Source organism: Pezoporus flaviventris, unplaced genomic scaffold (genome assembly GCF_033815535.1).
Source record: "Pezoporus flaviventris isolate CSIRO_AGI_PZ_B2104156 unplaced genomic scaffold, CSIRO_AGI_Pfla_v1 ptg000057l, whole genome shotgun sequence".
NCBI classification, from domain to species: domain Eukaryota; kingdom Metazoa; phylum Chordata; class Aves; order Psittaciformes; family Psittacidae; genus Pezoporus; species Pezoporus flaviventris.
This window is the reverse complement of record NW_026892605.1, coordinates 2,824,490-2,850,168: the sequence shown is the minus strand read 5'-3', so window position 1 is coordinate 2,850,168 and position 25,679 is coordinate 2,824,490.

Sequence of the window (25,679 nt, the reverse complement as noted above, 5' to 3'; positions counted from 1 at the left end):
CCATAAAGCTGTTGCAAACATGAGTGGAATTAACGAGTATGTCATCCCACAAGAAGTATCTCACCATCATCCTGCCCATCTAATATATTTTAGCAGTGATGCTCTGTGTGTGGTAGTGCTTATCCATATGTCAGCTAGTACATTTATACACTTAACCTATTTTCTAAGACTAGACGGTTTCTGTGTGTGAGTGGATTTGGGATTTGGTGCAACTATTTACAAATATTTACAATCAGGGGCTTGCTTTCTTCCAGTGAATACTATGTCTGCATTTCTAATCTGGAGCTTCATCTTTCAGTAATAGACTTTCTATTTTTCAACACTCTGGTTTGACCAAAAGGCATTTTTTTTCTTGATTAAATCTGTTTTCTTTAAACCAGCTTTTCATCAGGAAAAGACTCATTCATGCTCAATATCACTTTCTTGTTACAAAACTGCTAGTTGACCTTATCAACACTCTTATTGTTGTTAATTAATTCTTACAACAAGCTTTGAGATCATTATCCTCTTACTAAGCAGCTAGGATGTGGAAGCAAAGGCAGGCAGAATGTATGATACTCAAAGAAATCCACTAGCAGAAGGCAGATTAAAATCCAGATTCCTTGTCATATATTTAGATTATGCCTTTTCCTTGCTAATTTACCCTGTTGTTTAGTATGCTAATGCAGTACAGTGCTTCTTACAGCACTTGAGTTTTGGTCCAGCATTTCAAAGGAACCTAACAACTATAATAATTATGGCTGAACCTTCTTGAGTTTTGTGCAGAGGCCAAGAGAAGAACTGAAAAGACAGATAAAGCACAGCCCTGGGAGCAGTGAATGGGTTTGATCTTCAATAAGGTGAAGGTGCCCAAACAGATCACCAGGCAGTAGCTAACTAAGCTTAAACCTGTCTTATTTTACAGAAATAATCTGAAATTATCCCCCTTTAATTTGAATGCTGTTTTTTTCTAGGCGAAATGGGGATGGCTTCTGCAGAGAGTTATCTGCAAAACTCTACAATGTAGTATAGAATCCTTTTTTATTATTATTATTATTCTTTATGGGAAAAAGAAGAAAAGGAACAACTTTTGTCTTGGCTACTTTTTTCTATTAAATATGTCTTGGCACTTGCCTAGATTATGGAGTAATCACTTGTACAACATCATCCTTTAAACAGGTCAGCCAAAACTCTATATCCAAATACACTCTAAGCATTGCTCAGATCTCAGAGTTTTACAGTTGTGTTCTGTCTCTCTAAGGTCTGAATCAAAACTCTGGATACATCCAAATACCCTGAAGCAAGGGTATTGCAAATGCAGATCTAGTCTATCTGGCACAAGTGTTTCATTTTTAGCTAAGGCTTCTTCTCTTTTTTTTTCCCCTTCAATTAAAGCAAAAGCACACTGTTATTTCATGAGTTCTAGAAGAGTTTATTTTCCAGGATACTCATATGTGGACGATACTCATATGCAAAAAACGATAAAGTGATTAACTTGCAATGCACCTTGAGTGAAACCAACAGAGAAGAGCAAAACATGGAAATTAAGCATGTGTGTTTTGTAAAGAAAACCCATTGTCCTCTCTGAATGGTTTTATTTCCCCAGGTTTTTAGGTAATGTTTTGCTGGCCCATAAATCAATGCTGACAAGGTCCTAGTGCTCAAGCCTATTTTATGAGCTACAGTTGTGGAAGGTTTTTATGTGTAGAAGGATGAGCACCAAGGGTTTGAAAGAGACCTCTCAGGAAGTTACAGCAGTTGTGACTCTTTGAGGCTATCACATTATGTACAATGCTTATTTTTTTGTTGTGACTGATATTTGGCTTTCTATCTTAAAAACAGAGTCAGAACTCTTAATTAATCCTGAACCATCACAGTGATAATTTTTCCAGAGGATATGCAAACTGAGAATAATATTTCCATGTTTTTTTAAAGTCTCCCCTTGACTTAATTTCTTTTTTAACTCTGTGTTGTTGCCACAGACAAGTATAGGATAAGATCTCAGTATTTGTTATGTCTTGCCCTCCAGGATATAATTTTTCATAACTATCTTTAATTGAATGAAATTAACTTTCCTTTATAAGTCTACAAAATATGAGGTGTGCTCAGATGCCTAAGTGAGTACACTAACATTTGTGTTAACCCAGGTCTAGTTTTGTGACTGAGCTGTCTGGAACAGCATACCAGAGCTTGGTTTTGGCATACTGGAATCTGTCTTTTGGCTGCAGGTATTTATATTCCAGCATTTCCTTTAATGAAAAAATTAACTTCATATTTACAAATTATGCTGTGCATAATGACAAAAAGGATTTATAGATACTTTCTTCTTCCATTGTTACCATTTTAATTGCCTGTTGAGCACTTAAATTTGCTCTTTTTGCATTGCTCTCTCCCTCTATCATTCTTGCAGTGGTAGCTTGGGTGTCCCATTCACCTCACAAAAAAATGTTTGATGTTGCCACAGATCTCAGCTTCACCTTTTTCTCCACTGTGCCTTGATCCATCCTCAGCACTGTGTCCACCAGGCTGCCAAACGTAGGCTGGAGTGTCAGCTTTACTTCTGTGAAGAGTGGTGCCAGGAAATAAAATATATCTTATCCCAGCCTGGTCACATGTCTTCTCTAACAACCAGCAATCTCAGTGCTTTATCTCACTCTCTATCTTCTCTTTTCACCACTTCTGTTTTCCCTTTTTTTCTTGTCCCATCCAAACTCACAGAACAAGCGGTTCATGCCAAAAGCAGCTTTCTCTGCTTTAGCTCTAGCACACCTGTGGGTGTTGATAAATAAATCCCATTCAGGCAGATAGGAAAGGATGGTGCTGCCCAGAGGACTGTACTGGCTGAGGGTTTTAACTATTTTGCTGTCCATGGCATGCTGGCAGAATGCTGCTTTCCCCCACAGCTGAGTACTGACTCCCATGCCTGCGGTGGAAGACTTGTCAAGCAAGGCTTGACCTTTCCATCTGATTTCATTGGTGTCAGAGCCAGTGGTAGCACTTTTGTACTGGGGTAATGCCTGCAGTTCCCTCTGAGCTCCTGTGCACTAAGTACTCTACCTAAATTGAAGTGGTAGATTTAGATTAGGTATCAGGAAGAAGTTCTTTCCTGTGAGGGTGACACTGCAACAAGTTGCCCAGAGAAGTTGTGCCTGGCAGTGTTCAAGGCCAGGGTGGATGGGACTTGGAGCAACCTGGTCTAGTGGAAGGCATCCCTGCCCATGGCAGGGGTTTGGAAATGGAAGATCTTTAAGGTCCATTCCAACCCAAACCAGTCTGTGATTCTATGATTCTATGAAGCACTGTACAAAAGTAACTCTCACCCAAATAAATCAATCTTTGTTACTATGTGTTTTTTAATTTAGCCCAAGTCTCAAAAAAATTAGTACAGTCTATGCATGAGACCATGAGAAAGGAGATACACTTCTTACATTCCCATGCTGGAAAAGCCAAAATCTGACCATAAGTTTTGCTGCTTTTTTTTTTTTTTCTAAAGTCCTAGTTGTTATTGGCATGATTCATTTTTTTGTTTTGTAATAGTACCCAGATGTCCCAATCAGGGTCCCGCTGTGCTTAACACCATACAAGCATATAAGAAGAAACAGGCTTTTCTCTGCAGAACTTAAAATTTAATTTAGGAAGCAAATGTAAGCTCTTAAATAAGGTGAGATGGGCACCAGGATGACTGGTTACTGTAGGCTGGCACTGTTTGCCGAAGGACAGAGATAAATAATGCAGTGGGACTGCTATGATACAGGAGAGCATTGGTCAGTGCCCACTGTGGCTCTGTCATCAGCCATCAGGTTGATGTACCAGGAGTAAGTCCTGAACCAGAACTTGAACTTGGTAAGATTAATTCAGTAGACAAAGCCATGCAGACTGAATTGAAGGCATATAACTTGATTAGGGCTTTTTTTTGTCTATGGCCATAATGAAGGGACAAAGTAATGTTGATAGACGTGAGGAACAAAAGCTGTAGAAAAGTATTAAAAGGGAAAAAAAAGGCTCCCTGGTGCAGCAATCAAGGGGTAAATCCTCATTCAGACAGGAGATATTCAGCTTTCAGTGAGGACATAGTAATAAAGACTAGAACTTCATTCTAGAAAGAATGAAAGAGAGGAATGGGGTTTCAAAAGGTTAGGCATTTTTATTTAATCCAATAATAATTTCCCTTTGGATCTGAAACAGCTAATTTCCTATTTTCTATTCATGAAACACTAAGTACTATATCAAGTTTATTATTTTATTAATAAAAACATGTTCTTCTAACAGACCACGTAAGTAATTTCTGGGAACACATCGTTTTGGCTAGTGTATGGGGGAAAGTGGTGCTTTCATTTAATTGACCATTTGGTGGCAGTACACGTTAGCAGCACTCTCATTTTTTGGGATGATACCATGTTATTCATTACGGTTTTATCTCAACTTTGTTCCTCTCAAATGTATCAAATGCAGGAGCCAAATCATGGTATACAAACTTTTCTTCTAAGGGATCAATGCCTATTCTTAAAGCCCACTAAGAGAAACGGGTAAATGGGACATTCATGTGAAGAAAATGCATGCTGAAATGTTCGTTAACATTTCATAGTAGAGCTTTCAGCTGCAATGAAAACAGTTCAGTTTTGCTTCCTACCATTGTCCCTTCTAAGGGACTGTGACATATTTTCATAGGAACTGTGCTTATCATGAAGAATCCACAGTATGCCTGAGTTGCCTTTTAATTAAAAAAAAAAAAAGGAAAAAAGAGGGCAAATTAAATAAAATTAAGTCATGCACACAAAGAATAAAGTCCACCTATATGGAAAAAAACATGGCCAGGATTTCTTCAGGGGCTCCCTGCAGTCCTCCGTGAGAGTGTGTGTTACCACACTCCTGCAACACAAAGTACACTACACCCTGAGTGAACAGTTTTATCTGGTACAGTTTAGAGAGACGCACAATATCCTGTTTTTAATGCAGCACAGGTGTTGGCAGATCGAGTTACCAAGTCTCATTAAATCATATATATATAGTCATGAAATCAATTTTCGATTTCTTATACTTGCATACTAGATCAAATTGTTAAAATTAAGAGGAGGGAGGTGAAAAGGGGCAGCTATGGTGCTTGCAGGGGTTGATACTTGCTAATCTCTGTTTTGATCCAAGCAATATTTCATTTGACTGTTTATTTTCACTAAAATGCTTTTTGAACTTATTTACTGAGCTATGGTACATCTTGGGAAGTGTTTCTGGCTGTGGACAAATACCATCTGCACTAAAGTAAACTTGTATATAAAAAAACTCATTAGTACAAACTGAAGCCAGGAAAGGATCCTGGAAAGGGTCTGAAGAGGGAACCTGTAAGAGTAATGGCAAGATGGAAGGGCAGAAGGACACTGAGCTTCAGGATTTTTACAACAGTCCAGGTTCAAACCAAACAACATGAAGTCAGATTTTATTAACATTACTGTGTGCACTGAAGCAAGCTGTAACCACCTGCGTATTATTCCTGGAAGCAAGAGAATTTCTGTAACACAGACATGGAGGAGCAGAATGCACAAATTGTGTATCGCATACATATGATATATGTAAATATATAAGCACAGTAATACATATACATATATATATAAACGGAGAATATAAGCTCTGCATTTTCAAGTCTCTATGAATTTAAAAAATTTAATTTGATATATGAGCACCCAAGTTAAGAGTCTTGGGTTTGGAAGTCCCTCATTTTTCATCAAGAGCTATAGGTGCTCACTGGTTTGCAGTAGCTGTTGGCGTAGCTAAGCGCTTGAATAAAGAACTGGTTGGTTAATTTGATCGTCTCTGGTTTGACAGTCCGGCTTCCTGTATTTTATAGTGTTTACATTTTCTTAGTGCAGAGCATTTATAAAACCTCACACCACCACTTTGCAGTAGACAAGTGTTACCACTGCTGGGTTTAGGGTTCTAGAAGTGAATGAACTAAGCTGTTAAAAAGACTGCAATGCCAGACAATGGTCAGAAATCTCGCAACAGCCACATTTGTAGGGTGGGAAGCTACAGTAATTTCTGAGTCACATCAATATCCTTGCTTTCACATCCAGTTAGTATATTATACTGAGAACACCATCTGATTTGGTTCAGATTCTAGTCATTAATTTAAAGCACAGTTTTTTCCAGTAACAACACAATTCAAAATACTGGATATCCTTCAAAGTCAATCAGTATTTTCTGAAGAGATTTGGACAATGCTTATCTTTATTAGCAGTAGTTGTGGTGTTTGAGTACTACCTGCAAATACTTGTTACTACCATTGGGAATATCCAAGTTACTGGAAGTCAGAGAAGGCTTGGGAGTTTTCACTGAAGATTTCAACTACAGAACAAGTGGAGCTGCTACCTTCTCCTCAGCATCAGCACCTGTAAAAGAGCTCTCTTTTGTCTCCTAAAAATGAAAAGATTTTACTAGCTAAAGAAAGATTATTAAAGATTACAGTTTCAACAGTTAAAAGTAAGATAAGCAATCTAGCAGGCACTAATTTAATTTGAGCTGTTGTTTGTAACAGATGGTGCCTGATTTCTTAATATGCATGTACTTCAGTCAAGAGAGTTATTTGTGATGTAAACAGGGAGGTCACCCTGGAAGACAGATAGACCCATTGCACATTTATGCAGTTGTTTTGTCTTCATAAGGAAGAAGGTGAGTTCCCTGAGCTGGGCTATGCCAGGACTTTGTCACATGAACTCATTATAACAGAGCCGTGTGTTAGCTTGGCTGCTCTGTACTTGTTCCTTGCACACCACACTCTCCAATAAGTACGAACTTCTGCTCCATTAAGGAGTGAATTTCCTGAAGAGCAGGCACTAGGATAATCGTGAGCAGTCCTGTACCCACATCATGCTTGCAGTGGCTTGATCATGTGCCAGAACCAGAATAAACTTAAAATCCTGCTGAAGACAACCCAGCTTCTGTTTCTAGCATGAGGTGGCTTAGATTTTCCTGCTGTCTGCCCAACCTACCAAAATGTATGAAAACTATAAGCTGCTTTATCTTCACTAAGATTTTGTATTGTGGTAGTCATAATGGTTAAGAACAAATCAATTTTCCTAGTAAAGAAGCACTTTGTATCTGTTTTTCACCTTTACAATGATATAAACCGAAGAGTTTCATACGTATTTTTGTCATTTGCACACTGCTGAAATACTGTAAATAATCACAGGGTTTGTTTGAGCTTTCCCAGCTTTATTCCCCAGTTTTTCAAATTAGTGAGTCTGTCTATGAGAATTTGTAATTCCAACATGTATCTACTGAGTTAGGGCACAGGTATATTTAAGTAATATGATTCTTGATTGAGGGATAGAGAAACCACAAACTTTTACCTTGGAGGAGTCCTGGTGAGCAAAATTATTTTATGTTTTAAAGAAATCCTTGTCTTCTCAGCTATAGTCGCCTCATAGGCTTGTACTGCTTGTGCTTTGCTCTTGCTCATGGTTATAAGATTGTTGGGATCAATGCTGTAAAGATCAATTCCTACCACTGTCTCAGCAGTGAAAACATGTGTTGGTTACTGCTGTTTCTGCTTTAAACCATCCACATCACATTGCTTTGATACGTGGCTACGTTGCTGTGATGAAATACATGTTCCTTTTGACTATGGAGGTCTCCTAAAGGCCATGTTAAGGACTGCAGTTAATGATCAATGACAGAATGAAGTCTGTAGCACGGTTCTATGAGTTGTTACGCTGGCCTGAGGTTTTTCTGATGAATCAGAAAACAGTCTGAAATAATGACTTGCCTGGACAAGAAGAGCATGCATGCAAAGGCATGGGCTTAAGCTCCTATATTCTCTCCGTGTGGAGAGACACACTGTCCTTGTATACAGCAGGAGGGAAAGTGACCACCATGCACCCAACTTTCAGCCTGAGCAAGCAGTTATGTCCAGTCACCAATGGGAGTATTGCATTGGGGAGTATACCACCCCATTTATGTCTACGTGGGAAAAGAAACATAAGCACTAGGGTCTTCGCTTCTGCTACTGTTTTGTTTAACCTTGAAGTAGGAGGTTGGGCCTCAGTTCAGGGATGATACCAATGAGCAGAGCCAGAAAGTGCTCTGAATGACCCCATTTTATAATCAGTAATTAGATAGTTTTAATACTCCTGTTGGACCTTTGTTTGGCTAATACTGGCTTGACACGATACAGAAAAAGAGGTTGCAATCCAATCTCTCTGCATGTACATTTTAATCCTTTTCATTACTGTAAAGGGCATCCAGTACATCTGTCTCTCTACCCCTTTACTACTCAACCAGGTGGGACTGAAGGGCTTTTCTGGTGACTATGGTGACTCAGAACTCATCCAGAAGTGTTGCTGCTGTCTGTACACTTACAAGATTTGTATGAGTCTTTAAGGGATCAAAAACTCTGGCTCTGCAGCAGCCAATACAAATGCCCAGTGAGGTGGGGACATGTCTTCTCTGTGTGGCATCATTGTGGAAGCATTGTGTTTTACCAATAGGAAGGGTAAACACAAATGAGGAAAGTGGAGTTGCCTCTGCTGACATGATCTCCGCTGCTTTCACTGAGTGGGAGGGGCGAGGTGAATACAAAAATGAAGGAAAAAATACTGGGACAGAGACCAAGGGACTTGTCCTGAAGGCCATTTATGCCTACATTCTCCCTCTCACTGGCCCATGGCATGACAGGAACAGGAAAGGCTGGATTGTCCAGGAAAGGGGAGAAATTTCAGTACTTATATACTGTATGCTTAATCCATTTTAGATAAGGGGTTTTCAAAACCTTTCAGATGTCTAGTACCTCACTGACATCTGGTATCCCAGCATGAAAACCAGAACCCCAAATTAGTTGTCTATTAATTGTCCATGCAAATTTAGGCATCTTAGAGTGACAGCAAAAACCTAAGAGTAAGCTAAGCCAGGACCTACCTTGTGTCAGCTGCTAGGAGTCAGCCAGAAATGAAACCCCAAGGATATTGTGTATCTTAGATCTTGCCCTTTACTCAGGGCTGCAAGAAATTGCTTTCATGTACTTGATATGTACAGCCAGGACCCTCTCTGAAAGGTGTATGTCTCTAAAGAACAGGGCAGGGCTTATTTGCTCCTTCTAAAATGTAGCCAGAGCTTGTTCTGTGCCCTTCAAAAGTAGTGAGAGAGCTCAGGGGAAACAGTCTCAACTCTTTCCTCATTTTAAAATACTTCCATTCCTCTTTTCCCACTTTACACAAGATAGAGATCACTAGAAGTTTACCTAATCCTGATAGGCTGATGTGGGGGGTAGAATCACTCACCTCACCTTTTGGGAAAATGGGGCTTCTGTGCAGAAAATATGAAAGACTATAGTATAGTGGTTAGGCTTAGAGCTAGGGAGCCTGTTTCCATGATTCTTCCTGTATTTTATCTATTTTATCTATTTCATCTACACAGACACTGTTTGGAGAGGAAGAAACAGAACTCTAAACTTTTCCTACTGAGCTGAGGCACTTAACCACTTTATTACTGAATCCTGTTTGGCCTGACAGACCTTGAGGTCTTGTCAGTGCAGTGACATAGTGGTGGACATTGTATCTGCCCAGGCCAGTTTATAGTCTGGTGTCAGGACACTTCCCTCTAAAGCCCTAAATCATCTCATAAAGAAGAGGGAATTAAACTTGATTGTCCATGTCAAGATGGGTAAATGTAGATAGACAAACTGAGCAATTTTGGAGAAAAAATTAAATTGAAAAAAATCAACAACTGCCTTTTAAGCTCAGGCTCCAGGTTAACCTATGTCTCCAGGGGTAGGCAGGTATTTTCAGTGTCATGTTTTAAGCTCCTATATCTCAAATAAAGTGCGTAAGTCCTCTTTTGGATCTGGCCCAAAGTCATGGTTAGATCTGAACATAGCATTTACATTAAAAGTCACTGCTTTCTCACCTTAGTTTTGGGTGCGAAGTTCACCGAATTCATGAACATAAGCCAGTGATCATGAAAGTTTGGCACACACAAGCTAAGGTGGTTCAGAGAGCTGTGGATCTGGCAGACCTACAATGCTCAGTTTCTACAGTTCACACATCCTCAAAGCAGGCAAGGTTATATTCCGCACCTCCCCCCCCCCCCCCAAGCATCAGCCTGAGCACAGCTCCATGCAGAGAGCTGGGAAGAAAGTGAAAGATGGAGCTCGCTGGTAACAGTGAGCCTGTAAATGCTCACCATAAGATTGAAGATCCGCCTGCTAGCACTGCCTAAACCTCTGTGCACATGGAGTTGCAGTTCAACCAACCTGTGAGATATTTGTGAGCACAGCATGTAATATCCTGGCACTGCAGGTGATGGCTTACAGGTGGCAGAGGAGACCCTAATATACACGTCGAAAGCACCTTTGCACAATATTAGCCACTGCGGCACACAGTGCAGACAGGTGATAGAAATGCACCTGCAGTTCTTACTTACATGTCTGTATGCATTTATGAGGAAGCTGCAAGGGTGAATGATAGAAACAGCAGCTGGAAGGGTTCTCTAGAGATCATCCAGTCACACCTCCCACCTGAAGCTTGAAACTGTGGGGCTCTGTCCATTGCTTCACCCTTACTGCTCCTTTCACGCTGACAGACTCAGAAATGTAGAGTATCATTTGGGCTGCATGGTGCAAAAGCCAAATAAATGCCTAAACGAAAAATAGAGAAGTCAGGAAAGAGCCTTTAGTTTTAAAATGCATTCCAAGGTTCCCAGGTAGTCTTGCTGTGACTGGAGTATGTGGAGCTTTTTTGCTATTAACCTCAAGATGAATGACTTGTTTTAAAGACAGTAAAAATGCCACATTGTGCAGGTGCCTGTATGTGTGGCTAGATTTCTCAGGAGGACATCAAGGGCTGTAGCCACAGCGCTGATGCTCCCCAGTGCTCTGCGCTGTCTGTGGTGTGTGAGGGGGAAGGAGGTGCAGTCCTGTTCAGCCCTTTCTGCAAGTCCTCCACCCCATTGATGCCCTGTTCGCCTCCAGACCTCTGTACCTGAAACTGCAGACTGGAGGTTTTTAAACAAAATGCCAACTGAATAGAGCAGAAACTAGTAAATGAGCAATAAAGGAATCTGAACACCAGAGGGCAATTAGAAAAGAAACTGAAATGGGAATAATTAGATAATATAATTCTACAGGAATAGTTGATCTTAGTTAATGCTATTGACTGTTTATGATAAACAGAACAAATGGCTTGTCAAAGTACTGCTTGTTTTTCTATGGCTTGATAGATCAAGGTTAGTTACTGTTAGAACCACAACATTATGCTTTGTTTCCAACTGATGAAGGAATAAGATTGATTCGAAACATATGGTGAAAAATACTGCAGCTCTTTGTTTGCATCTGTTATACTTTTACTTGTTAGTAATTGGTTCACAAGTTGCTTTTCTATTTTTTGCTGTATTTTTTTAAATATATTAAGTGAAAACAGAGACTTTTTAGCAGATGCACAAATGAGAGGATAAACATCTCAGAAAGCTTTGAAGCTGTGTTATGGTTTTTTCTCCAGTTTGTTTTTTATCTCTTGGACTACACAGGATTTTCTGCTGGTGAGCATGGGTGTAAAGCCTTTTTATTTGGTCACCTGGACCTGATGAGATCTGACATCCTGCAATAGCATTTTTCAGAGAAATAAGCTTTTCAGAGACCCATAAGTAGTAGCAACTTTTCTGTGGCATGTCTGTATTTTCAGAACGGCTTGAAGAAAGTCCCAGACTGTTTAGTTAAAGACAAGGCACTGTCACATGATTAGTCCTCTTAAAGCCCCTTCAAACTGTGAGTAGCCCAACACTCGAAGGCAATTCTTCAGGATGCAGTGCAGTGTATTCACAACATTTTCATGTCTTTATTCTCTCATTAGGCCATGAAGAACAGCTAATCATAACCCCATGATCTGAGTGTATACCACAGCAAGCCTAAAAGGCAGTGGAAATTACAATGTGTGTGCTTCAGTACAATCAATTTTGTTTGTTATTTTAGAGGCATGATTCCTGTTTATGGCAATCAAGCCATCATGTTACACAGAGTAAATCAATAGGGTGATAATGTAGATGTTTACTGTACTTAGAGACTTGCCTGTGACCATGTCTAGGACACACTATATCCTACAAGGCAATGCTCTTCATTTTTATTTTCCTTTGGATCAAGGTTGACATAACTCACAGGTACTAGCAAATCCCACCATGCTACAAAATGCAACATTCTTAAGAGATACATCTGGTACATATTTATGGTGAGCAGAATAAGGACTTGTTTCAATTATGCATGTGGATTAGCTCTTTGAAGGAAAAAAAAAAAAGTAGGTGTTACCTCATGCCCATATAAATCCAGTGGTAAAATGTGCCTAAACCAAAACCCCCTTTATGTGCTGTTACTTGTAAATGGACATTAACATGTTTCAAGCACAGTTCTGATCAAGACACGTAGACATATGTTGCTATGAATCTTGGAGAACATACTGTGCTAGCATTTTTAAGCTATACAACAATTCCTGTGACAGATTTATGTTGTGCCAGAAAGGGACAATACATGGATATCCTGTGGACACAGAACAATATATTTTCATCAAACACAGACAGGTAGATGAGCAAGTTACTATTGGCTAACTTAAAATCATAGAATAGAATCACAGAATCATAGAACAGAATCAGCTAGGCTGAAAAGAGCTTTAAGATCATCAAGTCCAACTTTTACCCCAGGACTGCCAAAACCACCACTAAACCATGCCACTGAGGGCTTCAACTGCAGTTTTTGAACACTTCTAGGGATGGTGATTCTGCCACTCCCCTGGGCAGCCTGTTGCAATGCCTGAGCACCCTCTCTGAAGAAATTTTCTCTAATATTCAATCTATATCTCCCCTGGGTCAGCTTGAGGCTGTTTCCCCTTCTCCTATTGCTTATTTCTTTGGAGAAGAGAGCAGCCACCTCCTGTCTCCATCCTCCCTGCAGTAGTTGTGGAGAGCCATAGGGTCTTCCTGAGCCTTCTCTTCTTCAGACTAAAAACCCCCAGTCCCTCAGCCGTTCCCCATCACACTTGTGCTCCAGATCCTTCACCAGCTCCATTGCCCTTCTCTGGATCCACTCCAGCACCTCAATGTCTCTCTTGTAGTGAAGCATCCAGAACTGAACACAGGATTTGAGGTGCAGCCTCCCCAGTGCCCAGTACAGGGGATGATCACTGCCCTGGCCCTGCTGGCCACACTGTTGCTGATACAGGCCAGGATGCTGTTGGCTTTCTTGGCTGCCTGGGTACAAGCTGGCCCACATCCAGCACCCCCAGGTCGTTTTCCATGAGCAGCTTTCCAGGCACTCTTCCCCCAGCCGGTAGCGTTGCATGGGGTTGTGTGGCCCATATGCAGGACTCAGCACACATCCTTTTCGAACCTGAGTCCACTGGCCACAGCCCATCAATGCAACCTGTTCAGATCCCTCTGCAGAGCCTTCCTATCCTTCAGCAGATCAATGTTCCCACCCAGCTTGGTGTCATACGCAAATTTACTGGGGCTGCACTCAATCTCATCCAGATAATAACTGAAGATATTAAACAACACTGGCCCTAACACCAAGCTCTGAGGGACACCATTAGTGATTGTGCCAACTAGATGTGACACCATTCACCACCACTCTTTGGGCTCACCCGTCCAGCCAGTTTCCAGCCTGAATACACCTATTCAGGCCACGAGCAGCCAGTTTGACTAGGAGAACACTGTGAGAGACAGTGTCAAATGCTTTACTAAAGTCCAAATACACAATGCCCACAACCTTTTCCCTCATCAACCAGGTTGGTCACCTTGTCATAGAAGATCAGGTTGGTCAAGCAGGACCTGTGCTTCATGAAGCTGTGCTGACAGGGCCTGATCCCTCCATTCTCCTACACGTGCTTTGTGATCTCACTTAGGATCATCTGCTCCATGACCTTCCCTGTCACCAAGGTCAGGCTGACAGTTTCCAGGGTTCCTTCCTGCCCTTTTTTTGTCGAGAGCGATCACATTGGACAACCTCCAATCCTCTGGGACCTGCCCACTAGACCAGGGCTGCTGATAGATGATGGGATGTGGCTTGGTAAAGTTCTTTGCCAGCTCCTTCAGCATACAGGTGAAACCCATCTGGCCCCATAGACTTGTGTACCTCTAACTGGAGCAGGAGGTCTCTAACCGCTTCTTCCTGAATTACAGGGACTTCAGTCAGCTCCTGTCTCTGCCATCCAGCTCAGGGAACTGAGTACCCTGGGAGTGGCTGGTGTGACTATTGAAGACTGAGGCAAAGGCAGCATTGAGTACCTCAGCCTTTTCCTCATCCTCAGTCACTATGTTTCCTCTAGTATCCAGCAGAGGATGGCAGTTCCCTTTGGCCCTCCTTTTATTTATATATATTTGTGAAAGTACTTTTTATTATCTTTTATGGCAGTGGCCAGATTTAGTTCCATCTGTGCCTTCGCCTTTCTAACTTTCCCTCTGCTAGAATTCTTGTAGAGAAAGGCTCATAACTGAACACAGGATTTGAGGTGCAGCCTCACAGTGTACAGGGGAATGATCACTTCCGTAGTCCTATGCTGGACTGTAGTTCTGATACAGTCTGGGAAGTAAAGTTGCAGTGGTTTAGATGTTTACAGCAGCCTCCCATGCACACACTATTACTATTTACTTATTACTGCATCTTGCAGTCTACCCAGGGCATCCTGTCAGTCTTTCACTGAGATGTAAATATCATCTCTTGTAGAGGACACTGCAGAATCACGATCTGTTGTAACAGAGTAAATGCTTTGCTACATATTTACTCTGCAGCAGCCAGCTCATTAGAGAAAAATTAGCAACAGTAAAATTGGGTCATCTAACTGCTACTAAAAGTTTGTGGATGTCCATTCTATTGAATGGAAATTGCGAACTGTGGACCCATATCCCTGTTCTGGGAGATGCAGTGGGATCAGGGAGAAGGAGGAACAGGAGGTCATCTTGCAGAATAACCTCAATGCAGAATATAATTTCCTAGTTCACAAAATTCAGCAGATAATGGCATTGCTACAGGCTCAGATTGTCGGGTTTTTGGGGAGGGTTATCTGCAGCCACTTTCTAATCCATGTTGTGTCTGAAAGAAGGGGAAAAAAAAAAGGCACAGTAAAAAACAGCATTACTTTTCAACAACATGGGGGAAAAATGGAGATTAATGATGACAGAATTTCTGCTTCCTTTGTCTGTAACTAAGTTACATTTTCTAGGGAAATGGAGGAGGGGAAATCTTGAAGAAGCCTCTGTGTTATTTGCGGCATGAGCTTTTTTTGAAGTTAGTGACACTGATTCTCTCTTCCTGAATCTCTCTTATTTCAATTATTTCTAGAGTGCAGAACTGCTGCCTTCACAGTGTGCCCATGGAAAGAATCTGAAGCGTGTCATGGTCTGAAAACTTCACATTCCCCAGAGTATGCTAGGTTCAGGCCTTCTCCCTCTGTCTTGCACAGACTTCCAAATCTACCCTTGAGGGAAGCATTCTTTGGCAATTCCCCAAGTAAACCTTGCCTTGTTTCTTGGGGTTTCTGCCTCCCTGCCTCAGGTTTTGCTCTATGTGGATGAATTATAGTTTTGAGACTCTTGGCAGATGATGGCCCATTCCTACAGATTCCTGCAAGGTCTCTTTCAGGGTATAGATCATAGCAGGTAGCAACATTTTATTTTAGTTTTGTGATAGCTTTTCCATAATAACTTAGCATAATAAGTATTTTTAAAATCAGATTTATGTGTTTAATAAAATGAATACAATTTTTTTTCAGAAGATTTGACATTTTATGGAATTCCATCTATTTGTGTTTCAATTAGCTTTGTTAACAATGGCAAAGTTAGTAATGATGTTTGGCAGTCAAAACACGTTATGAAGTATTTGAACAATACAAGGTTAGTTAAGTTAAAGGAGATGTTGTGCAGAGCATTTCAAATTGAATTTGGATAGTGGCAAGCATCTGTGTGTTTGGAAATCTCTAAGTTTCTGCCTGAAGGGTAAATTGAAGCTTATATAAACAAGAACTTGTGATCTAATGTTTGGGCTTTTACTGACACAGACACAAAGACACACACAGATGCACACAAATAAACCTCTATGGGAGGTTACAAAAGATATATTAAAAAAAAAAAATAGAAGAGAGAAGAGGTAGAGGAAGAGATGAGACATGTTAGCTGTCTATTTAATGTTTTTCACTCATGTAATACAGCCTGGAAAGCCTTTTTCCACAGTTCCACCAAGCCAGACCTGTAAAAGCAATTATCTGTCATCATAACGTGAATCAAGTTTGCAACTGCTGTGGTTCTGAAAAGCGTGACAAAGTTAATTGAAATTGAAGAGTTTTCACTTCCTGAGATAAGGTGTGTTTTCAGGGGAAGTTTGTTGCTATGTTGGCTTTAGTTAACTATTCTTAAGTCTCTTGTTAAAGGATTTGTGTTATTTCTGTGGGTGGATCATAGTCTCATCCAATTATGACTTCAGTAGAGCCAAACTTTGTGTCATATGCTTTACTAGCCCATACTGGTTTGCACGTTCCTCTCGCTTCACAAGAAGATTATAAAAAAAAAAGAGGCAAAAAAGTTTATCTCTCAAGTGATTGCAAACAGTACTTTGGAAGTATCAAATTTTACTGAAAGTTTGTTTCACTCCAAAAATATCATTTTGGTGGCTTAGTGGTGTATTGTTTTAGTAGCTACAATAAAATTGTTTGAAATCTGGCAGAAAATATTAATTCTCAGCCCAGAAGCCAAATGTGAAATATTCCTAGGTTTCCTTGGTTAGTTATCTTCTAATCTTGATTATAAAGCAGCATGCATTTGCTTTCACCTGATTTACACCCTTTTTAAAGTGATCTCACTATTAACATAGCTTACTGTTAACAATTGAAATTCTGAAGGAATTCATGGCCTTGGTACTAGTGCAAGTAATGTAAGACTATGCAGAGGAAACTGGAACTTTCTGAGTCTCCGGGGTATATTACATGCATGATTCTCTTTTTTTTTTTCAGCCCAGTTTTGCTCTAATATCATTCCATTGACTTGCAGTGGAGCTGTTCCAGAGCATCTTGTCAGATGCTCAGCATCCTTAACCCTGACTGAAAGACTGCACAAAAAAAAAAATTCTTTCCATTTTGGTTGGGGGTGTGGGGAATGGGTAGTGAAGAGGAGGCATTTAGAACTTCTTGGTGCCAAATCAGTGGAAATACCAAAAATAACATTTTATTGGGGGGGGGGGAAGTTTTTTAAGAACTGATTGTTTTGATACATTTGAAAATTTTGTTCTAATGTTGGTTCCTGCTCTTGATGTCATTTATTTCTCATAATATGGAGAAATTGTTCAGTCACTTTAAAGGAAATTTAAAAAAAGTTTGAAAAAGTGATTCAATGTTCCTAAGAAATCTGTTTTATAAAAGTAGAATTATTATTTCAGTGAATGTTTCCAGGCAAGGCATACAAGTGATACAGATAGGACCTGTGTCTCTAAAGACATTTGCACAGTTAAGCCCTAAGTAAGAGGAGAAGGAAGCCTTAGTCTTCCTGTCAAACTCCATATAACATAAAAGGCCAAGGTGGCATTAAATAACAGTTCTAGGAATATTTTCTCTCTGGAAGACTAAGCCTCTTTATGGCAGCCTGCTGCAGCTCCCATTTTTATTTCACTTTGGCCTCCAGCATTCCCCAAATATCTCTGAGGCAAGACAGAAACCAAGAGTGAGGATGCAAGAGAGGGTCACATCAGACTCTAATCGAGAAATCTGGAGCAGTTATGATACTCCCAAGAATAGTGCAAGACCTGGCATCCCTACAAGAGGCTTAAATTTAATCTCACTGAAGCCATTAACTTCCAAAACAATGCCATGGAAGTCAATCTAGCTTTTAGGGACAGCAGAAGGGTTTAGACTGTACAGAACAGGCCTCCATGACCTAATAATTTGTCCAGAACAATATTCCTGGATTTTCATTCTCTTTTTCTTTTTTCTTTCAGATGAGTCTGTAGAAGACATGCATGCCTCAGATCTACTGAACTTCTTGGGCATCTGGGACTAAAGCTCAGAACTGAGCATCCCCAAATTAATTCTGAGCCTGAGAAACCATTGGAATTACACCTGAAAAAAAGTAACATCTAGCATTTGAGCTAGAATACGATGAGCAAAAGGTGGGAATGCAGCTAACCCTGCAAGAACAGCATTCTCCTCTCTCACTGCTCTGCCAAATGCACATATTTGACTATAAAAATTCTAATTAGGCTCATCATAATGCAATGGAAATTTCCCAGGACAGTCTTCATTGCTAGAAATAGGCTAAATGAACCTTACTGGAAGTGTTCTATCCCTGTACACTAGTTAGATTGTCCTCTCTTTTGTTTCTGGTACAAGTTCTAATTTTGGACATGTAAACAGGTTTCCAGTTTTCCTCCATCCTCTTTACCTTCTCCAAACTGTTGCATTTTTGAAGACTGAAGCACACACATCATTTAAGTATTACATTTCTCCTATCTGGCCTGCAGCCATGCCCCCTTAGGTGATGAGCTCACTGGATCTCATAAGCCACAGCAGGGTTAGGCTAGGTCAGCAAGTACTGGAGGGGATCTCCAAGGAGAAACCGGGTGCTGTGGGAATCACAGGTGGTGGTTCAGTAGGTGGTACCCTTTCTTTTGAAGTTCACCTGAAAAACCACTGCCGGCTGCCAGATGGATCCACATGTGGAACGCTGTCCTCTTTCTTTCCCAGGGTCAACATTGTGGCTGCTGAGTTCCATGTGGGCACCACTGGTAACGTGTCCATCATCGAGATGCCATCCCTGTGTGGGAGGTATCACATGTAGGCTTAGGGATGGCCAGGTCCATATGCTCTACTGACTGATACACTCACCTGCCAAACAAAACCTCTTGAGGAGCAAGGGAGAAGAAATTTAGGGAAGCTCTCCCTCGAGGATATTGGGATCTCACAGGAGATGGGAGGCATGGAGGCAAGATTAAATGTGGCCTGAGTAATGAGATCTGACTGCTCAAAGTATCCCCTAAGTGTCAGGCAGATAGAGCTTGCATGGCTTCCAGCCTCCTTTGCAACTCTTTGGTCATGTTGCTCTGCATCATCTACAGCTCTGTTTTGTCTTCCCTTGCAAGGGCTTAAAACTTTCTGACTGCCCTAGACACTGGCACTGAGAATGTAAACCAGTGTTCAAAACCCAACTGTTAGCATTTCTTTCCCACAAAAATTAAACAGCTCCACAGCCCAATGACTTCCCAGGTTTTCTTGCACAACAAGAAAAATATCACCTTCTGAAGCACTTCATTACCATCCCCAAGATCTGTTGGGTATGGTGCAGCTCCCAAAATATTTAATTTCCCAGACCACCTGGGAGAGCCCCACAAACCACTGGTGGTCCATAGACCGCAGTCTGAGTGCCGCTGTGTTAGGCTACTGGTTAAAGAAAGGGAAATTAAACACAGAAAGCTGTTAAAATGACATTGCATGTGAGTCATGGCTCCACATTAAGTAATGCTCTTACAGAGCACTTGTCCCCCAGGATGAAAGCTTCCCACCTTCTGTCTCTAGTCTACCTCTTAGTAATAAATATCATGTTTTATTATTACAGAAGTGAAAGAAATGCTAATGCTTTGTCTGAGAAACAATGAAATGTTAGAAATAGAAATATAATGAAAGGTGTATGACTGAATACAGTGTACAACTGAATACCATATTCATATTTCTGCTACAGACATGCAATGAATTCTTTAAATTTCCACTGAAGCTCATTTAAATGAAAGTTGTCGAAGAATACTTCTTTTTCACATTGTCTCTTTCCAAAGCACACCCTACTGCAACCAGATCCTGTCTCTTTGTTCATTTAATATTGGGCTGTAACAAGCTTGCTTCAGCCCTGCCTGCTAACTGGTGGGGTCATGCAGAGAAAGGGTCTAGCAGCCACAGGTTTGTGCAGTCCCCCGTATGATATTTAAGCCATTTTTAATGAGCTAATTTTTATGATTGCAGATTCACTTGGGCTTAAAAAAAAATGATTCAGACCTGGGGAAAGGCTGCCATGCAACAGTGGTCCATTACAACTGCAGTCTTATTATGGTTATTCGTCCTTCATCATCGGGTTACAAACGTTGTCCCCTCAAACCCCAGCTCTGAAGGTGCACAACACAGAATACAACCCTATGGATGACAGCAGAATGTGGCTTTTTTCCTTGTCATCCTCCCACTTTCAGGTTTTGGACACAGCAGATACATCTAATTTGCAGGGCTCTTTGTGACATGGGCACACCCGTATTTGGACTTCGTGGTTCAACCACTGCCTGATGATATGCATAGAGCATGCAGAGCTCTGGATTTAGCTGATTCCTCCGGAGAAGCAAGGGGCCAAGGTCTGGATCTGTCATGCTTGGGATTTGCTCCTCGTGCTGGGTGGCATGATCTTGTGCAATACATGGCAAAGGGGAAGGGTCAAGACAATAACTGTCTGCCAGCAGGGATATGAAAAAAATGAAGCGTCAGAAATATGGGTAGTGATGCACACAGGATTACTGTCAGCCCTTTGAAATGGTGAAGCCCAAACCTTGTATTTTCAGATCAGCACCTTAACCCTAAGTCTGTTGGTTACCCTGTCTCAATATTGCACTGGAGGTGAGGATAGACAGCTCAAGGATGCCAAATCCCTCATTTGCACGAGGCACACAGAGCTTGGCAGGCTGTCAGGCAGCCTGGCAAGCAGCTGGCTATGCTATCGCAGCAGTGGAATGATGATCCCTGCCCTTCCCACACCAGGGCTGGGATCTTAGCAGCTGCCTGCTAACAGGCAAGTTTTCTGACTTCTGTGCTTTCACGTATCTTCACATGAGCTGCTGCTTTTGTGTTTTGAAAGCGTGACTTGGTTCATTTTTATGGTTTAGAAAAGAAGACTTGTTTTTAAAGCATCCCCTAGCAAATTGACTATAATGGCAACATTTCAGCAAGACCTGGCAGCATACATCTGGACAGAAAGGAAGGAATGATGTAGGCAGGACTCTCCGGGAAAGCTGCTGGTAGGAGTGACTGGCACCTGAATGGTTCATCTGATATTTGTGGCCCATCTCTCCAGCAACAGTTACTCAGCATCCAGTTGACCTCACGTTGGAGACCACCAAGACGGATCCTCTGTGGTGTGTGTACAAAAGGCTGACACTGGGGAATTTGAGGGAATTTCCAGAAGCGTGTTGGCCACTTCTGAATTCTAGTATTGGATGGTAGGCCCATGATATCAGCTGTCAACAATAACATATTGCATTAACAGTAATAATAATAACAGGAATATTTGGTGATAATAATACTAAGGAATAGTTTGGTTTTTTTTTACCAGAATTCTCAGAATCACTTTTCAGTATGCAGACACAGAAAATTTCACTATGCCTCCAGCAAAGTGAATAGGATATATTCTAACCTTTCAGTATTAATGCTAGAATATTTTTGATAGTACCAAATACACATTTTCTTTGATTACTTTCAGCAGATTCTTGTATTGGTGTAATGCAAATGAAATGTCGAACTGCTGTTTGCCACCAGTTTACTATTTACACTTGAAGAAAAGATTCAGAAAGTAATTAACCTGCGTTTCTAATTTTTACTTTGATTAGGCATTTGAGGTATCTTAGTAATGCTGAGGTAGAAAATTAATTAAGAAAACATTGAAAAAAACCACTTCCAGAGCTTCTGGCATAAGGAGTGGGACTTGTTTCCCTGTCAGGTAGGACAAAACACAGTATTTTCACACAAAACTGGCTTCTGGATATGGTTGGCTTCCACATGAGAAATCAGCATTTGATAGAGCAGGTGGAGTACCTGAGAGAGGTCATCTGTAAAAAGACAGAGATCTGGCCAGAGCTGCATAGAATACACAGAACATCCTTTCACCACAACTGCTGCCCAGATTAATACCAAACGTGAGGCTGAAAGGACAGGGATGGAGATCCAGAATCTTTGCACATCTCTGTGATCCAGCAACGTGTCCAGAGCAAGAGCAGGAGATGTTACTGGTTGGAATTTTACGTCTGGTAACTTCTATGTCCATAAGGACATTTAAGAATGTCAGAACTTGTGTGATGGCCAGATGCCTGGGGAAGCCAAATAGCTTAATACAATGGGGGTCAAGCTCCAGAACAGAAATTTTATGCTAGTTGGAGACATTGTAGTGTAAGCAGAAACACTACTAAATAATTCTGGAGTTTGAGAATGGTTTAAAACTGCATATGGATATAGCCCACAGAAAAACTATTCGATGGACATTTAGCACTTTCTAAGTTAGTTCCACCATCTTCCCTATCCTAGCACATGAAACTCTTTGGGATTGGATGGTCTGGATTATTGTGTGAGTTAAATGAACCTTTAACCATAATAAATATGGAATGGCGCAGTATTCCCTTGTTTATTTCATGGAAAACAAGGCATGATAGCACTTACGATTTTCTTGCTTTTTTATATAGCTCTGTTCACTCTATCCACCTGGCGCCTTTTGATGATTCATTTTAATGTGTTCAACACATGCTCATACACAGACTGAGATCACGATAGAGAAGTGCTGCAGTGTGAGTATCCAGGAATCTATGCCCAATCAGTTGTTGACAGTGACAGAGTGACAAATGCTGTCAATATTGTATGATGTGAAAAAACCTACTGGAAAATTCAGTCCTAGAAAATTCTGAAGAACTTTTTTTCCAAGGGGTTGGTGATATAAGCAAAAAGTCCCCCAAGCACATATTTCCCTTGAAGAATGTAGATGGTTTCAGTATTTGAAGTCAAGCACACGCATATGTTCTGTGGTGATCCAAAGCTGTTACCACTGAATGTGTATGACTTTATCTGAATTCCCCCTTTACTATGATAATTTATGTCAGTTTTATGATTTACTGTAGATTTATGACATACACCAGACTGTCATTCTTCATAACTAGATAACTGAAGTAACCTCCAAAATATTTAGCATCATACCTAGAATGTGCATTGATGGTACTCAGTAAGTTCTGCTCAAATTTATGTAATTCCTTCTAAGAGTATCCAGTACCCAACACTGAGGACGTATCCAGGGATAGAAAACAGTATTTCCCATTATTCCAAATTACTAAAAGCTGGGTTTAGAGTGCATTTTCAGTCTTATTTCTTTTCTTTTAAGAGCACAGATTACTTTTATTAGATAGGCAGACAGACAGACAGACAGACAGATAGATAGTTATGGCTAAAAGTACCACAACAGAAAAACAATGTTTTTCATTTAAATTGTTTTGCTTTTCACTCAGCTTGTCTTACTCAAAAGCAACAGAAGACCCTTGACTTCATTTATATTTCAAAGCATAGTCACTCTTAGACATCTGTTTTGATGGAAGTTTAAACTACTTTGCTGACTTTGTTACTTTATATAAATGTTTAAAGACAATTCAATAAAGTGCAATTTCTTTGAGACAGGTACTATCATGTCAGTTTGAGGTAATCATGGCCATGCCTGCTTACATGTTTCTAATGCCATTTGATAGGTGTCACTGACTTTTATGAAAATCTTTGAGGCACTTCCTTATAGACTGTGTTTGGAATTACTGTACATATCTCTTTCCTGGCCTCTGGCTTAATCTTACAATGTAAATAGGTTCATATGGCTGGCACAGAGAGGGATAAGGTGTGTATTACTAGAGCAAATACTTCAAAGGGGTATGCATGGTTTCAACCAAAATTAAGAACAGGAGAGCCCTGTGTAGACACTTTCTTTTTTTGTTTCCCTTTTTTCTCATTCCCTCTTTAAATGAAGAATGTCTGGGGTGAAGCTTTCAAAAAACATTTTAAAAAATTTAAATAATGTTATATGTTATCCTACTTAAGCTTTTTTATGCTTGAAATTGATGGTATTGAAACATAACAGCTTAGCAAACAAAATAGGGATGTTGAAACTTATCGATGTATCTATTATAGTATTATTAGCATGTGAGCCAGGAAAAGATAAATGCCAGTACTTGTTATTAACAAGGATAAAAAATGCTTTAAAAATAGGACTACCAGTGAAAAATATCACCTATACTAATGCTTTTAAAACACTGAGAAGCTGTATAGGGTAAAAAGCCAAACTTGTCACATGTAACCATGCTACTGAAGCAACCTGTATTCTTTAGTATCTTATTCCCATTTAGAGGTAAGAACTGCAACTAAATTCATGACATGGAGTTCGTGTAACATATAATATGAATTTATGCACTCTTAATGTCGTTAGAAGAGTGAAAACAAGTATTGTGTTGTTTCATTTCAGGCTGGGAACGAAAACTGCAACAGCAAATATTTCTTAAAATGCTTTCACTGCAGCTAAGGAGACACAACTGTTTGAAATGAATTGCTCTTGATCTCAGTAACACTGAATTTGGCTTTTGAGCACCAGTATAATGGATATGCCCAAATGCTATTAAAGTTATTTTGTATTGCAATCATAAATAGCAGCTTTTGCTTAGGCAAGGCAAGAAAAAATTATCTCAAGTTAGGAGTGGGTAGATCTTAGGCTACAGGAGAGTACCATGCTGTCATGTAGAAATGACAGGAATTGCAAAATGTTTAAAAACTTTCTTCCACAGTTCACACTAAGTTATTTGATGCCAAATGTGTATGCATCTGGATTTTGGCTAAAGCTGTACATTTAATAGCTTTTTCCTTCTCTTTCCTTCCTCCAGCATGTAATTTGGGCACTACTTCTGGGTTATTGTTGCAACACCAACTTACACTTTAAAGGAAAAAAAAGGATTTTAGTTCTGAAACCCCAGTGGTTATGAGGAAAAAGCCCAGATATAACCAGTTTAAGAGTGTCTTTTCAGATGGAGAAGAGCAACCCTACAACAACTTTTGTCCCATAATACAGACAGTATGGGGGCAATCCTATTCCCCTGCGTAAATGCATACAACATTTTACAACCAAGTTTTTCTGGGACCACTCTATTTCAGCTAAAATACCACAGCAGATGAAGAATATGCACTACCATCCAGACAGTAACACCTCTTGTCTGAAAGAAATTTGTTGGACACAAATATTGCAACACTTTTTTTATCTCACAGATAATACATCATACTATTCTTACTGCATGTAAACAAAACAAAAAAGCATCAGACTGGTTTTCCTTAATAGAATTATGTGTAAGATGCGAAACCAAGTGAATAATAATTATGAAGTGACAAAAAAAAATAATGATGTTATGCTTATATTTATAGAAGGTGAAAATCCTAAAATACCATCTGCACATTGTGCTTCATGAAGCATCTGATAGCTTTGTGTTTTTCTCTGAATATTAAGAAAATATGGTTACACCAGCTGAAAGCAAATCTTGACTTAATGTTCCATATGCTGTTGAAAAGAAATCATCTTTGGTTGCAGCCTGTAGATATGATCTATAGTCTATTGAAATCTATAGAAATCATTATATCATTTCAGTGAAGAGCTGCATCAGGCCCAAAAGCAGGTATTATTTGAGAAGAGCAGTAAAGATAGGATTTGATGGCATATTTAAGTCAGAAAGTCATGAGAACTTGACTTAAAGCGTGGTAAAGAAAAGTAAGTCTTCCTAATGGTAGGAATAAATAATATAAGGAATGTCTGTCAAGACAAATTGGAAAGATGCTATTATACATACATTGGGCAACATAATATACCTAAATAAATTGTGTAGAGGACCACTCACACTAAAATCAGATGCTGAACACAAGTCTGAGTATATTTGAATCATTAGAAATTGTTTTTAA